The sequence below is a fragment of the Pipistrellus kuhlii genome, unplaced genomic scaffold (assembly GCF_014108245.1).
Source record: "Pipistrellus kuhlii isolate mPipKuh1 unplaced genomic scaffold, mPipKuh1.p scaffold_m20_p_18, whole genome shotgun sequence".
In the NCBI taxonomy this organism is placed as follows: Eukaryota; Metazoa; Chordata; class Mammalia; order Chiroptera; family Vespertilionidae; genus Pipistrellus; species Pipistrellus kuhlii.
Window position 1 is genome coordinate 3,436,601 of NW_023425493.1, and position 17,029 is coordinate 3,453,629.

Sequence of the window (17,029 nt, forward strand, 5' to 3'; positions counted from 1 at the left end):
AGGCATAGAAACATGGAACAGAGGGGATGGGGCAGCAGAGACTGGATAAAAGGAGGTGAGGGGGTGAGACAAAGCACATATATTCACCCCCCATTCACACAGATACAGTGTGGGATCGCCAGAGGGAAGTGGTGGTGGGCTGGGTGGAGGTGGGCAAAGGGTAGGAAATAGATATTTGCAATAGTGTCAACAATAAAAACAAAGTAAAAAAAAAAAAAAAAGACTGAATATTATTATAATCTTGAGAGTAATCGGCCACATTGTAAAAACTCCTATATAATGAAAGCATAAAATGCAAATCAACCAAACAGTGTAATGACTGGTTGGTGCGGGGGGGGGGGGGGGAGGAGTGGTAAGGGGGACAGGAACTGGGGGACGTGAGGGAGGTGGGGCTGGCAAGCAGGCAGCACCAGGCCAGCCAAGGCAAGGTGCCAGTGGGCAGAAGGAGGAGGTGGCAATCAGGGGGTGGTGGCAACCAGCAGTGGCAGAGGGGCAACCAGGGCAGGCAGGGCCATCAGCTAGGCTGCCAGTGCCATCCCCTGATTGGCCTGCCTGGTCACCTCCCGCAGAGGGAGGCCAGACTGCGACTTAGGGGTGGGCCTAAGCTGTCAGTCGGACATCCCCTTGAAGATTTCCAGACTGCAAGAAGGCACAGATTTTAGTGCACAGGGCCTCTAGTAGATACTTTAAAATTTCTACAGTCTCTGGGTGCTACTTTATGTGTAAATATATTGCTAGCCAAAAGCTGTTTCCCACAGATACTTCATTTTTTGGTTAATCCTCACCTGGGAATATTTTTTCTGTTGAAGAAAGAGGGAAAGACAGAGAAAAACATTGATGTGAGGAAAAACACATAGACTGGTTGCCTCCTGTCTGGGCCTGGGCTGGGGAGGAGCCTGCAACCAAGGTACATGCCCTTGAGTTGGATGGAACTTGGGACCCTTTGTTCTGCAGGCCGCGCTCCATCCACTGAGCCAGACTGGCTAGGTCCCCACATATGCTTTCTTTATTATTATTATTATTATTTTTAAATTTCTTTATTGATTAAGGTATTACATATGTGTCCTTATTCCTCCCATTGCCCCCCTCCCCCAACACTCATGCCCTCACCCCCCTGGTGTCTGTGTCCATTGGTTAGGCTTATGTGCATGCATACAAGTCTTTGGTTGATCTCTCCCCCTTACTCCCACTTTTCCGTACCTTCCCTCTGAGGTTTAACAGTCTGATCGATGCCTCTCTGTCTCTGGATCTGTTTTTGTTCATCAGTTTATATTGTTCATTATATTCCATGAGTGAGATCATGTGATATTTATCTTTCTCTGACTGGCTTATTTCGCTTGGTATAATGGTCTCCAGTTCTATCCATGCTGTTGCAAATGGTAAGAATTCCTTCTATTTTACTGCAGCTTAGTATTCCATGTGTAGATGTACCACACCCACGGGTGCTTTCTTACACTGCAGAAGTCCAGGGTGTTGGGCATTCTTTTAGGCAGTCTAGACCAGTGGTTGGCAAACTCATTAGTCAACAGAGCCGCAGTTAGCCGACTGCTGGTCTAGACTGAGGGAAATCAAGACCCTGAAGATCAGCTACAAGCAAAGTGGAGTGGACCCTGTGAAGTCCTATTAGTCAAACCTTGGATACACCACCCATGAGTAACACCTGTGAACCCTTAACTGGTCTTTAATTGCTTTTAAAAAGAAACAGGATGGCCGAGATCCCAGCTGGCCAGGAGAAGACCCAGACATCTCAAAAGTAGACTGCTTCCGCCCAAGAGACCTGACTAGGCCCGTGTCACCCTAAACTGTTACTGTAGTTAGAGTTACTATAGTAAGCTAATCAGGTCACTAAACTCTCCATTTTAACTTGCTATTGTTTTAGTTTAAACACTGTGCTGTGCTTTCCTGATGGTGACATTTGTTTGTACAGCCCTAACCATTCTACTTTGTTATGCTTTCATGAACTTTTTTAAAAGAATTAAATCACATCCTTTGTTCCCTTATCTGCAGTAAGCAGCTAGAGCAGTTACTGTCCCTATTCTGCACAATTGAGAAATGAACAGAAAGGTGCATTTGTAACTTAAGAACCAGCTCAAACTGGCCCCATCCTGTTTCTTACAAGCTATTGAGAGAAACAACAAAACAAAACTGCAAGTTATGCACCTGAAGTATGTGCATAGGAGAAAATGTTACAAATTAAGTTCAGGACCTAAGAGATCTGTGGGACATTCACACTATGGAATACTGTGCAGTTGTAAGAAAGAGGGACTCCTACCCTTTGGGACAGCATGGATGGACCTGGAAGATATTGTGCTAAGTGAAATAAGCCAGTCTGAGAAAGACAGATATCTCATGACCCTCATTTACTTGTGGAAACTAATGAACAAAATGAATTGACCAACAAAATAAGACCTGAAGGAGGGAGACATGGAGCAGACTGACATACCTCGATGTGGGGTTGGGGGGATGAGAAGAGATAAACCAAAGAACTTACATGCTTGCATGCACAGCCCATGGACACGCAGTAAGGTAATGAAGACCTGAGCTTATTCTTGTGTGTGGTGTGAGTTGCTGATCTAGTTTCACCCTTTTGCACGTATCTGCCCACTTTCCCCAAGACCACTCATTGAAGAGGCTGTCTTTACTCCATGGCTTGCCTTTGCCTCCTTTGTCAGAAATTACTGGGCCATAACGATGTGGGCTGATTTCTGGGCTCTCCTGTCCCTGCTCAGGCTGTTTCCAGTAGGACGGCTTTGTAGTACAGTTTGGTACCCGGTGCTGTGGCTCTTCCTCCTGTCCTTGGCCCTCCCATGTGGAGCTGAGATTCCACTCTCCTCAGCGGGACTTTTGCTGCCAAGATATCCCTCAGCTTATCAGCTAGCCCTCACCTCATTTCCTCCCTGCTTACCAGTCTCCTTGTAGCTTCTTCTGTGAGTCCTTTGGAGTAATACTCTTATTCAGGTGTGTTTTCAGTGGCTTATTCAGGCGGATCATCTATATATTTAGCTGTAAATCAAGCCTGATACTGGGAGGTGGTGTGTGTGTAGCTTCCACCTACTCCACAGCCATCTTGGGGAATTGTCTTCAAATTAGTAACACAGAGAGTCTTCTTCCAAAAATTCCTTTTGTGTGTGTGTGTGTGTGTGTGTGTGTGTGTAGAGAAGTAGAACCTGGAAATTACGGAGCACACCTGGAGCTACAGAGGGAGATCACAGGGAGAGAGAGAGAGAGAGAGAGAGAGAGAGAGAGAGAGAGAGAGAGGACGTGAGCATGAGCCTCTGTTGGTTTTATTTCTGAGTTTATTAAGCTGCTTAGCTTTGTTTTCCTGTATCTCATTTAATTTTTTTTTCAGAACTGCAATTTTTAATTCTTGTTATTTAAATTACAGGTGTCCATGTATTTAAGTTTATTTTCTAGTTTGTTTTCTCAGCTGCCTTGTTTCCTTGGTTATTCATGATATCTGATGGATTTCTTCTGTTTAGACACCTGTACGTAGCATTTTTCTGTTAGGTGGTATAAAAAGCTTTTCTTCCCAGCAGGTTTGGCTCCGTGGGTGGAGCCGCTGCCTGCAGACTGAAGGTCCCCGGTTTTGACTCTGCTCTAGGGCACACGCTGGGTTGCAGGCTCCATCCTCACCAGCGAGCCGAGCCCATCAATGGTTCTCCCTCATCATTGATGTTTCTATCACTCCTTCCCCCTTCCTCTTTGAAACCAATAAAAATATATTAAAAAAGAAAAGAAAAGAAAAAGTGTTTCTTAAAAAGGGGGAAAAGAAAAAAGTCTTCCTTTCGTGTCCAAGGCCCAACTTCGTGTTGTCCTTCTGCTGCGTCTGCAGCCGGGACTCTGGCTCCGGGTCCCTGCCCGGCGCTGAGACGCCCGGGTCCTCGGGGAGGGTCATCTCCTCTGAGACCGGCCCGGCTCCCAGGGCACCGCCCGCGCGGGCCTGTGCGGGGCAGGGGTTCCAGCCTGGGAATGTCCCCCCGCAGTCCTGTCCCCGCTGCCCTGTCCCCCCGCAGTCCTGTCCCCCGCTGCCCTGTCCCTGCTGCCCTGTCCCCCCGCTGCCCTGTCCCCCGCTGCCCTGTCCCCCCGCAGTCCTGTCCCCCCGCTGCCCCGTCCCCCCGCTGCCCCGTCCCCCGCTGCCCCGTCCCCCCGCTGCCCTGGAACCACAGTTGTGGGCGGCGCAGCCGTGGCGGGTGGCGGGCGGGCGGGAGAGGCCGGCGGCGTCTGGGGCTCTGCCTCCCATACGGTTCCCGTCCCCCCAGCGGCTCCCTCCCCGCCTCCCGGGCCCGGGCGGCCTCGGCGGGAGATGCCGCTCAGAGGTCGCGCTGTCACCGCTCGGCTGCAGCGCGTCCTGAGCTGCACCGGGCGGAGCGCCCCATGGCGCCTCCTGAACCCCTCGGGGCGGGGTGGGGGGCTCCGCGGGGTGTTTGTTTCTGTCAATAGCAGCAGGGACAGTGCCAGAGGCCCCTCTGCGAGCCAGCTCTTCCAGGACGCGGGCCTCTCCCATCCCAGACGGACCGCTAGCTGTGTCCCTGCTCCTCCGCGCACCTGGCATGCAGGCAGCGGTCCCCTTTCCCCTCCCCCGGGCCCCCCAGGAGCTGCCGCGCAAGGGTCCCCACGCTCCCCCACTTCCTCCCCCACCACCCGGACTCGCTGGCCTTCAGATGTTGCAATGTGCACATTTCTCAGATGGTTGCATTTATTGATAATGAAACCCTTGGGTGATACCTAGCTGTGCAAATTGATGTAAATTCAAGTGGCAAGATGAGGGGAAACCATCCTGCTGATTTCACTTCATAAATACATATTAACAGACGTTTAAAAAGAAAATATCAATGGCCCTCAGCCTCACTCAGATTTATTTAAAAAGTAAACTTACCTACACTGAAATACTATCAGATTTGGGAAGGTAACACAATATTTTGCTGAAGCTGCGGGAAAAGGTTGTTTATACTAGCATACTTAACGGCTCCATGAGGTACGATCTTTTAAAATATTCCAATATTTATTGTAGAATATATATTTACCCCAACAAGTCCACTTATCTGAACGACAGACATACATATCTACGATAACAGATTAATTCCACAAATAGTCATTTGTTATATGCTATCTACCAGAAACTGCTATTGACACTGAGAATTCATGCACTGGGCCTCTGGTTTTTAATAAAAACTCTCAGCAAAGTGGGAATACAGGAATCATACCTCAACATAATAAAGGCCATGTATGACAATCCTACAGCCAACATTATACTCAATGGGAAAAAACTAAAAACATTTCCCTTAAGAACAGAAATAAGACAAGGATGTCCCTTTCACCATTTTTTTTAATTGTTTTTAAAAATATCTTTATTGATTTCAGAGAGAAAGGGAGAGGGAAAGAGAGATAGAAACACTAATGATGAGAGAGAATCATTGATTGGCTGCCTCCTGCACATCTCCTACTGGGGATCAAGCCTGCAACCTAATCATGTGCCCTTGACAGAATTGAACCTGGGACCCTTCAGTCCGCAGGCTGATGCTCTATCCACTAAGCCACACCAGCTAGGGCCCTTTCACCATTCTTATTTAACACAGTACTGGAAGTCTTAGCCACAGTGATCAGATAAAAAGAAGAAATAAAAGGCATCCAAATTAGGAAGGAGGAAGTAAAATCGCCTTTATTTGCAGATGTCATGATATTGTACATAGAAAATTCTAATGACTCCACCAAAATAGGACTAGATTTAATAAATGGATTCAGCAAAGTAGCAGGATACCAAATTAACATCTGACAGTCAATGGCATTTTTAAAAAATATATTTTTATTGATTTTTTACAGAAAGGAAGAGAGAGGGATAGAGAGTTAGAAACATCGATGAGAGAGACCAGCTGCCTCCTGCACACCCCCACTGGGGATGCGCCCGCAACCAAGGCACATGCCCCTGACTGGAATCGAACCCAGGACCCTTCAGTCTGCAGGCCTATCCACTGAGCCAAACCGGTTTTGGCGTCAATGGCATTTTTATATACCAACTAGAGACCCAGTGAATAACATTCGTGCACTGATGGGGTGAGTTTCCTCAGCCTGGCCTGCACTCTCCCCAAAAGCAAAAATCTATCTCATATTTGTATTTTGATAGGCTTAAAAAAAGTCTTTAACTGCCTGGCCAGTTGTTCAGTGGTTAGAGCATCAGCAGGAGGACTGACTGTTTCGGGTTTGATTCCCATCAAAGACAAGTACCTTGGTTGCAGGTTTGATCTCCGGCCCTGGTCCAGGCACATGCCATAGGCAACCAGTGTATGAGTCTCTCTCTCACATCAATGTTTCTCACTCCCTCTCCTCCCGCCCTTCACTCTCCCTCTAAAGATCAATAGGAAAAATATCCTTGGGTGAGGATTAAAAAAACCTTGAGCTGATAAATATAGGCCTTTTCAGTTTTAGTGTTTTTTTCCTTCTGTCATTTTCAGATAACTTTCTCAGAACTGGAAGATGCTGTGCCTGGAACACAATTGTTCATTGTCCTTCACGGGTGTTGCAGTTTTCATAACATAGCCATTTACGATTTTGCCAGTCACAATCCAAAAGCTAGATTTACCCTGAGAGCCCTGCTTGCTCCACGCAGGCACCTGGGCTTGACATTGACTCACTGTCTTTGAGCATCCACCACCAACTATTTGAAAGCCTCTTGACAATGCTCTAACCTTATTACCATTGAAACTGGGTCTGGGCCAGCCTCAGTATTTAATCTCCTAAGCCCTTAACATTAGGCCTTGCTATGGAGTCAGCTCAGATTTTAATGACGGAGGATCTACTGGGGATCAAGCCTGCAACCTAGTCATGTGCCCTTGACAGAATTGAACCTGGGACCCGTCAGTCCGAAGGCTGATGCTCTATCCACTAAGCCACACTGAAAATGATATTAATCCAGTTTTTTTTTTTTTAAATATATATATTTTTTAATTGATTTTTTACAGAGAGAAAGGGAGAGGGACAGAGAGCTAGAAACATTGATGAGAGAGAAACATCAACCAGCTGCCTCCTGCACACCCACCCACCAGGAATGTGCCCACAACCAAGGTACATGCCCTTGACCAGAATCAAACCTGGGACCTTTCAGTTTGCAGACGGACGCTCTATCCACTGAGCCAAACCAGTTTTGGCTTAACCCAGTTCTGAACACCATGATACATACCTGCTGAAATCTGACTTCCACGTTTGCCCACAGTTACACCAGTCCCGAGGAGAAGAGATTTCGTCTTGTCTGAGTTTGATTCTACAGGGGCCTAGATTGGCATGGGCCTAGATGGGCACAAGGAAATCCTGCACTGGGGATTTTCCCAAACAAATGGTAGACTTTTTTTTTTTTTTTTTTAACTGGAGAGGGTGGTTCCCCAGGCAGCTGCAACTTGCTGACATGTTTCCAGTTCCCTCTCCCTGGTAGCAGAAGTTGGTCCTAAATATCCGTTTACATTAAAAAAATTTTTTTAATTGGTTTCAGAAAGGAAGGGAGAGGGAGAAAGAGATAGGAACATCAATGATAAGAGAGAATCATTGATGGCTGCCTCCTGCACGCCGAACACTGGGGATGGAGCCCGTGGGCACGTGCCCTGACTGGGAATAGGTTGGTACTTAACCACTGGGCCACACTGGCTAGGCTCAGTTTAAATCTTTTAACTTTGCTTTGTTTATTTCTATGATTGGGGGGTGCTGCTGGGTTTCAATATTCCAAAACAGCCTCATCTTCCTGGGAAACATCTGCATAATAGCTGCTTCTGAAACTTGTACCTGTTACCTTAACCTGCTTACCCTCCATTCTGGAAAGAGATAGGAATTCTTATCAGTGCAAGGGGCATCTCAATGTTGAGAATTTAGCATAGTGACTCTGTTACTGTCACTGCCTAACTGGGCTAATGGGTAGACTTTTTTTTTTTTTAATATATTTTATTGATTTTTTACAGAGAGGAGGAGAGAGGGATAGAGAGCTAGATACGTCGATGAGAGAGAAACATCAACCAGCTGCCTCTTGCACACCCCCCACTGGGGATGTGCCTGCCACCAAGGTACATGCCCTTAACCAGAATCAAACCTGGGACCCTTCAGTCCACAGACCGACGCTCTACCACTGAGCCAAACCGGTTTTGGCTAATGGGTAGACTTGGAATACAGCTAAGAGAAGATGTTTATCATGGTCATAACCTACAGGACAAAGGTACCCCAGACCAGCTAATCCTTCACAGGCTTGGTAGACATTGGGACCCCAATTAAATTTTAAAAAGGAATATTTTGAAAAGCTATGTCAGCATCAATTACCTGGCTTGTGTAGCGAAATGGGAGGCTATTGCAGGTACCAGCTGAGGCTGGTCATACCACCCGGAAAGTCTGCCGCCTGAAGTATTGCTGGAGATACGGGAAAGGCTACGTTTCCTTTCAAAGTTTCCAAGAGGATGAGAGCAAATTTAACAGAACCTGTTTTCTGAAGCTCACGGTCCCTCTGCTCCAGGAGACATGATAGAACTTCAAAGCAAGGCCTGCTGCCGAGGTGTTGTATCACAAGTCAGCGAGCTGGACAAGACACCTCAGTCAGCCAGTTAGATAGGAGTCATCTTTATTGCCCACAGGTTCAGAGCAGATTACCTCTGTCAAATTCTGAACAAACACAGGAGGGAGTATTCCTTTTTATATCCTCCTAGTTCTTTGTGTGGGACAGCTTGTAACATTGAAAGCATATCATATCTAACAAACACCTGTCATATCTATATAGTAACTTTGAGTACATATCATATCAATACAGGCACCTGTCATCAATATCAGCGTTATCAGTTACATGGCTAGCTTGCAAGGTCAGACTATTAAGTTTATCTTTTCTAGTCAAAGCAAAAAACAAAGTTATTTTACAGTCTAAAAATAACAGAGTTGACCTACAGAATAAGGGACTAAGTGTAACAGAGTAGTTCAAACAGCAGTTTTCCAAAGTAGGGATTACTATGCTTCAGAGGGAAGTTGCTTATCACCTCTGTGACTCTTCCATTCTCCTGGCCACAGCCTCCACACTGGAGACATGTGCCGGGAACCAGTTCCAGCATGTCATAATTACAAGAGTTTCATCAAAAGGTTAATGAAGCTTGGGGGGCTCAACAAGGGCTGAGCCACATATGTAATTACCTGTTGGAACGGCTAAAAAGCATCTCCCCCAAACCTGAATAGGATTGCTTGCTGCAAGACAGTTTAGGGCATCTTAATCTGCATGTTATTGCCTCCTGTTGGCCAAACACCTGAATAGCTGTGGGCTGTTCCCCAATCTAACAATGCCTCCGTAAACCCTACCCTTTGAAGTTTATGTCTCCACCTCGTCTTAGGACACATTGTGTTCATAAAAAGCATGGGATCCTGAGTCAAGGGGTAGTCTTTAGCTCCTTTAGCTGAAGGTCCTCTGACCACCAATTCCTTTCAAAACTATCTTTCGTCCTTGGACCCCTTATTGAATCTACACACAGCCTTTCTCCAGATTGCAGAACCCTTCTTAATGCTAGGACAAGAACCCCACAGACATGGAGAGAAGACAGGTGGGAGTTCACCACATTCCTCAGAGGGTTACAAGATTTAAAGTTTGAGAAGTCCTGCCTAGGCCATCCCAGAATCTTTACCCCCTAGTGCCGTGGTCGGCAAACTGCGGCTCCTGAGCCACATGCGGCTCTGGCCCATTGACTGTGGCTCTTCCACAAAACACCACGGCCTGGGCGAGTCTATTTTGAAGAAGTGGCGTTAGAAGAAGTTTAAGTTTAAATAATTTGGCTCTCAAAGGAAATTTCCATCTTTGTACTGTTGTTTTTTGGCTTATTTGACTAATAAGTTTGCTGACCACTGCCCTAGTATATATGAGGTTTCATGAGTTCCATTTCTTTGTTCTTCTTAGCCACTGGGTAGTATCGGTCTATCTGACACAAAGTTATTAGATGTCTGTCAGTTGCCATGGCTGGTCCTGCCCCATTTTCCAAAGGCTACAAAGAAGAGCTTTCCTGCTCCTGAGGTCATGCTTTCTCTGAAAACACATTAGCCCCTTCCACTGGCAGCTGCCATTCTTTTTGTTTGGGGTGAGGTTGTACCCCCGCTAAGCTGGAAAGCCCCAAACTGGGCGAGATGAGACTTCTCCAGAGAAAAGGGTGCACGTGGAGCTAGAGGGTGCTGGAAGGATCCCTTTTCTGTTGGTTACCAGATGCTCCAACGCTTAGTGCGATCTTCATCAAAATCCCAAAGGCATTTTAAAAAGAAATAGAATAGAAGAATCAGCTATATATATAGACCCTGAAAGACCCTGAATTGCCAAAGCAACCCTGAGAAAAAAAGAACAAAGCCTAAAGTATCATGTTTCCTGAATTCAAAATATACTACAAAGCTACAATAATCAAAACAGAATGGCATTGGCAGGAAAAGACACACAGACCAATGGAACAGAATTGAGCGAGAGCTTAGAATTTAACTCACACATATATAGGCAACTAAGGAGCCAAAAAGAAACAACGAAGAAAGAATAGCTTCTTCAATAAATGGTGTTGGGAAAATTGGGTAGTCACATAAGAAAAAAAAAAGAAAAAAAAGAAAGAAACTAGACTGCTACTTGACACCATACACAAAAAGTTAACTCAAAATGGATTCAATATTTAAATATAAGACCTAAAATAAAATTTACATAAAGAAAACATTAGTACTAATTTTTATTTTTTAATCCTCACCTGAGGATGTTTTTCCATTGATTTTTAGGGAGGGTGGAAGAGTGAGGGAAAGACAGAGAGAAACTTCCAATGTGAGAGAAACACATTGATTGGCTGCCTCCTGCGTGAGCCCTGCCCAGGGCCTGTGCTGGGGAGGAGCCTGCAACCGAGGTGCATGCCCTTGACCAGAATCGAACCTGGGAACCAGGGACCCTTCGGTCCCCGGGCCAACACTCTACCCACTGAGCAGAGAGCTTAGAATTTAACTCACACATATACCGGGCAAGGGAGGTATTGTACTAAATTTATGGGCCTTAATTTCAGAGAGCATTTTTTTTGGAAATTGACACTGAAGGAAGTAAAGGCAAAAATAAACGAATGGGGCCGAAACCAGTTTGGCTCAGTGGTAGAGCATCAGCCTGCAGACTGGAGGGTCCCAGGTTCAATTCTGGACAAGGGCATGTACCTTGGTTGTGGGCACATCCCCAGTAGGGGGTGTGCAAGAGGCAGCTGGTCGATGATTCTCATTGATGTTTCTAACCCTCTTTCTTCCTCTCTGTAAAAAATCAATAAAATATATTTAAAAAATAAAAATGAACAAATGGGACTGCATTAAAGTAGCATTGTCTGCACAGTGAAAAAAACCGTACCTGTGTATAAACTTTGTTTAATGTGACCTTTTCTTCATTCTTAATATTCAAACGGGCCTCCCCTAGAACCTTGACTCGCCTGCCTCCCTCTCCCTTTCACAGCCACTTCGTTAATCATTAACTCCCCAGGACACCAGGTTTTGGTCAGCATCAAGTAATCTGAGGAGACAAAGCCTCCCGCTTGTTGACCCAAATATAGAGTTTCAGTCAAGCTAGAGATAATTTCTGGTCTCAGTTGTGTTTGAGCTCCAGGCCCAGAGAGTGGCATAATGAGATGAAGTGACACCATGGCTGACCTCAGGACCAAATGAACTGACCCCCTGCCCCCTACCCTAACCCTGACCATGGCCCCAACTGCCCTAGACACACAACCCATCACCCGGAAGCCAATGGGGAACCAGGTTTTGAGCATTTGCCCACCTGTCTCTGGGCATGAGCCACTTTCTAACACTAAACTCTTAATTCCTTTGCCGCAAGCTCCTCTTCCTGTCTTAAATGAGCATTGATGCATGCAGGCAAGAGGATCCCTTTAGTCTGGTAACAGGACCATCAATAAAACAAAAAGGCAAGAAACTGAATGCAAGGAGATACTTGCCAACGATACCTATGCTAACAGGCTAACACCCAAAATATATAAAGAACCCATACCAATCAACAACAATGACAACAATAATTCAATTAAAAAAACACACACAAAAAAAACAGACAAAGGGCCTGAACAGAAGACATATAAATGGCCATATGTGAGAAGATGCCCAGCTTTCTAGCTGTGAGGGAAATACACTACTTACGATATTCTTGAATGCTCCATTTTGGGAGTCTTTAAAAAAAATTTTTTCTCAAATTAAATCTTTTTTTAAAAATATATTTTATTGATTTTTTACAGAGAGGAAGAGAGAGAGATAGAGAGCTAGAAACTTCAATGAGAGAGAAGCATCGACCAGCTGCCTCTTGCACACCCCCTACCAGGGATGTGCCTGCAACCAACATACATGCCCTTGCCAAGAATTGAACCTGGGACCCTTCAGTCCAAAGACCGACGCTCTACCCCTGAGCCAAACCGGTTTCGGCTCAAATTAAATCTTTATTGTTGAAAGTATTACATATGTCCCTCTTTCTACCTCCCACCCCCGCCATTGGCCCCTTCTAGTCCCCCCCCCGCCCCCGAACTTCACTACCCTATTGTCTGTGTCCATGGCTTATTCATATATGCATACAAGTTATTTGATCTCTTGCCATCCACCGACCTTCCCTGCCTTCCCTCTGAGATTCTACAGTCCGTTCTATGCTTCTATGTCCCTGGATCTATTTTGTTCATTAGATTCCACGTATGAGTAAGATCACGTGATACTTGTCTTTCTCTGACTGGCTTATTTCACTTAGCATGATACTCTCCAGGTCCCTCCATGCTGTCTCAAAAGGGTAAGAGATCTTTCTTTTTACTGCTGCATAGTATTCCCTGGTGTAAGTGTACCACAGCTTTTTTATCCACTTGTCTACTGATGGGCCCTTGGGCTGTTGCCAGATCTTAGTTATTGTAGACTGTGCTGCTATGAACATCAGGGTGCATACATTCTTTCTGATTGATATTTAAGATTTCTTGGGATAAATTCACTGGGTCAAATGGGAGTTCCATTTCTAATTTTTTTGAGGAAACTCCATGCTGTTTTTCATAATGGCTGCACCAGTTTGCATTCCTTAGCAGAGTGCTAGGGTTCCATTTTAGTCACAACGTCATCAACATTTGTTGTTTGTTGATGTATTGATGATACAATTTTGACAGATATGAGGTGATATCTCATGGTGGTTTTAATATGCATGTCTCTGATGATTAGTGGTGTTGAACATCTTTTCATCTGTCTAGTTGCCATCTCTCCTCTTTGGAGAAGTGTCCAGGCAGGTCCTTTGCCCATTTTTAATTGGAGTGTTTGTTTTTGGTGTTGAGGTGTATGAGTTCCTCATGAGTTTTGGATATTAACTCTTTATCAGCTGTATCATTGACGACTATGTTCCTCCATTCAGTGAGTTGTCTTTTCACTTTGTTGATGGTTTCCTTTGCTATGCAAAACCTTTTTAGTTTAACATAGTCACATTTCTTTTGTTTTCCTTGTCCGAGGAGATATATCAGAAATAATATTGCTAGGTGAAATGTCTAAGATTTTACTGCCTATGTTTTCTTCTAGATTTTTATGGTTTTGAGTCTTATGTTTAAGTCTTTAATTCAGTTTGTCTTTATTCTTGTGTGTGGTGCAAGTAGGTGATTTAGTTTCATTTTTTTGCATATATCTACCCATTTTCCCAAAACTATTTAACGAATAGACTCTATCTTATTATATGTTTTTCATCATTTGTCAAATATTAACTGACCATAAGGCATGCATTTATTTCTGAGCTCTCTATCTGTTCCATTGATCAATATGTCTATTTTTATGTCAGTGCCATGCTGTTTTGATTACTATGGTCTCATAGTATAGTTTGATATCAGGTAGTGTGATTTTTCCATATAAATTTTTGAAATATTTGTTCTAGTTCTGTGAAATACACCATTGGAATCATGATAGAAATTGTGTTGAATCTATAGATTGTTTTGGGTGGTATGGACATTTTAACTATGTTAATTCTTTCCATCAATGGACGTGATATATGTCTCGTTCCATGTCTTAGGAAAACGCTTTTAGTTTTTGCCTGTTAAAAATAATGTTGGCTGCAGTTTTGTCACATATGGCCTTTATTAAGTTGAGGTATGATCTCTCTAGTCCCACTTTGGTGAGAGTTTTATCATAAATGGTTGCTGGATTTTATTGATGTAATTTCAAATGTTTACATTTATTGATACTTAATCATTTGCACTTGAAAAAAATGTATGTTCTGCTGCTTTTAGAATAAAATGCTCTGAAGATATCAGTTAAAATCTGTTCTTGTCCTGGCCAGTGTGGCTCAGTTGGTTGGGCACCATCCAGTGCATCAAAATGTTGCCAGTTCAATGGCTGCCAGTTCGGTTCCCTTCCTGATCGGGGCACATGCCCAGGTTTTGGGCTCAACCTTTGGTAGGGGGTGTGCAGGAGGCAGCTGATGGATGTTTTACATTCACACCAATATATATCTCTCTGTCCATCTCAGTTCCTCTTTCTCTCAAAACCAATAAAATAAAATAAAAGTCAAAGGAAGATGGCAGAGGAGGCAGACCTTTCTTGTACCTCCTCCCACGGCCAGACTGGAAATAAATTGGGGAACATGCACCTGGAATTACCAATTGAGGTCCAGCTGAGGAGGAGACTTACAGCAAGGGAGGGCAGAAGCCACTTGGAAACTGGGCGGAAGGTGAGGTTGCAAGAGGGGCTGGCCCAGCTCCCATGAGGCGGTGGTGGTGCAGGGGGTGTTTCCCTGAGAGAATCTAGGCCTCGACCGCAGGCTGGCCCCCCCAGCCCAGACACCAGAGCTGAGAACAGCAGCCACAGAACATCCAGCCATGAAAGGTGCTGAGGCTTCTGGGTGCTGGGGAGACCGAAGCCCATAGGAGATAAAGCTACAGATTTTTGTTGTTTGTTTGTTTTAAGCATATTTTTATTGATTTCAGGGAAAGGAAGGGAGTGGGAGAGAAAGAGATAGAAATGTCAGTGCTGAGAGAGAATCATTGATTGGCTGCCTCCCGCACGTCCCCCACGGAGGATGTGCAGGAGCCTGCAACCCAGGCAGGTGCCCTGACCAGGATTGAACTGTGACCTCCTGGCTCACAGGTTGATGCTCAACCACTGAGCCACACCGATCGGGCAGAGCCACAGCCTTTTTGTGTGTTTGTTTGTTTTGTTTTGTAACCCAGATGCTGTCTCAGGAGTTCCTTGAGCATCCTTATGATCGTTGGTTGTACTCTGTACCTGTTCCATTGCTTGACTCAATTTCATTTCTCTCTTTGGAGGTTTCTCCTGTTACCTCATGTGGGGCTTGTTTATTTGTCTCCTCGTTTTGGCTTCCTCTCTGTTGTTGCTTCTATGTAGGAGGCAGATCTGCTATGTTTCCCCATCGTGGTGGGATGGTCTTATGTCCTGGGAGGCAGAGCCCTTGATCCCCTGAGCTGGGTCCTCCAGGAACGCCCCAGTGTGTGTTGTAATCGAGTCTTTATTTCTAATGGCCCCTTTCTGTGTGTTCAGCCCTCAGGCTGGCTGGCCCTGAGGATCTACGCAGATCACAGCGTACAAGCTGCTGAGCAGGCATTGACACCAGAAGCAGATTCGCTCGGTGGGGTCTGGTGCCTGCTGAGATGTCCCTTTGGCCCTGCTGCTTGTGAAGCTCATTGGATGCCGCTCTTAGCTTGTCTGTGGTTGGCCCCTGGGTGTTCTGGTTCTGGGGCCTCTTGAAACAGACCCTGGTGCAGGTCAGCGTCCGATGCTGCTTGGGACTGGCCCTGAGCAAGCTGTTTGGAGCCACAAAACGATCCACACTTGTGGCTGCCTCTCCTGAGCCTGGGTGTGCATGGGAAGGATGAAGCTGCATGCCAAGGCAGCTTCCACCAGCACCAGGCCCAGGGGCAGTCAGCATGAGGCTCAAGGCACCTGGAGATCTTGTGCAGCTGCCCCTGCCTGCCAGCTGGCTGCCTCTGGGGCGCTCTAGTGGCGTGAGGTAGAGTCTCTTTAGTCGCTAGGTAGGAGCAAGCAGTGTTCCTCAGATGGATGCAGGTTCACTGCCATTGCCAGTGCTGGTCTCAGGCCACTCAGCAGAAGGCCCGGTATACACCTGCTGGGTGCCTGCATAGCTTTGTGTGTGTGTGTGTGGGGGGGGGGGGTGAGGGGAGGGAGGGGGAGAGCAGGGTCTCAGGGAGTCACCAGGGTTTGGCTACCAGAGCTTACCAGGCCCAAACAAACCAAGATTTGTCCGAGTGAAGAGAAAACTTTGCACCCGTCAGGCAGGTGAGAAAAAAATGACCCCCATCCTAGGTTCTGCCAGGAGCCAGGGCTCTCCGGGCGGGCTGCCAGGCGGTGGGGGGTGGGCTGGTGACCTCCCGCGAGAGAAATGGGTCCATCAGGCTGGGGGGAGTTGGTTGGAATGGCCCCCACAGCCACTCAGTTTATCCAGATTCTGCGAGGGCCTCCTGGGGAACTTGGGCGTGGTTGGAGGGGGTGGGAGGGGCCCACTAACAGTTGAGGTGGGGACTCCAGGAGCTCAGAAGGTGTGACTGGCAGGTCTCTGGTGACTGGGAGGTGCCAGTCTTTTATTTTATTTTTTAATATATGTTATTGATTTTTTTTTTGATTTTTTTTTACAGAGAGAAAGGGAGAGAGATAGAAAGTTAGAAACGTAGATGAGAGAGAATCATCGACCAGCTGCCTCCTGCACCCCCCACCACTGGGATGTGCCCGCAACCAATGTACATGTCCTTGACCGGAATCAAACCTGGGACCTTTCAGTCTGTAGACCAATGCTCTACAAACCGGTTTCGGCGGGAGGTGCCAGTCTTGTTCGTGAGAAAGCTGAGGGAGGGGCTTCGGCCCTCAACTCAGTCATCGACAACCCCTGGGTCTGCCTGAACCTCTGCACCCCAAGCCAGGCAGCTAACTCGTCCTCTGGGTGTGGTCTTTGCAGGATAGGGTGACAGGATGTCCCGAGTGTGGGGCGATTGCATTACCCCAGGCTGATGCCATATGGATCCCAAAAAAAACATGGCCAGTGGTAGGGGCGAGGGCGTCAGTATGG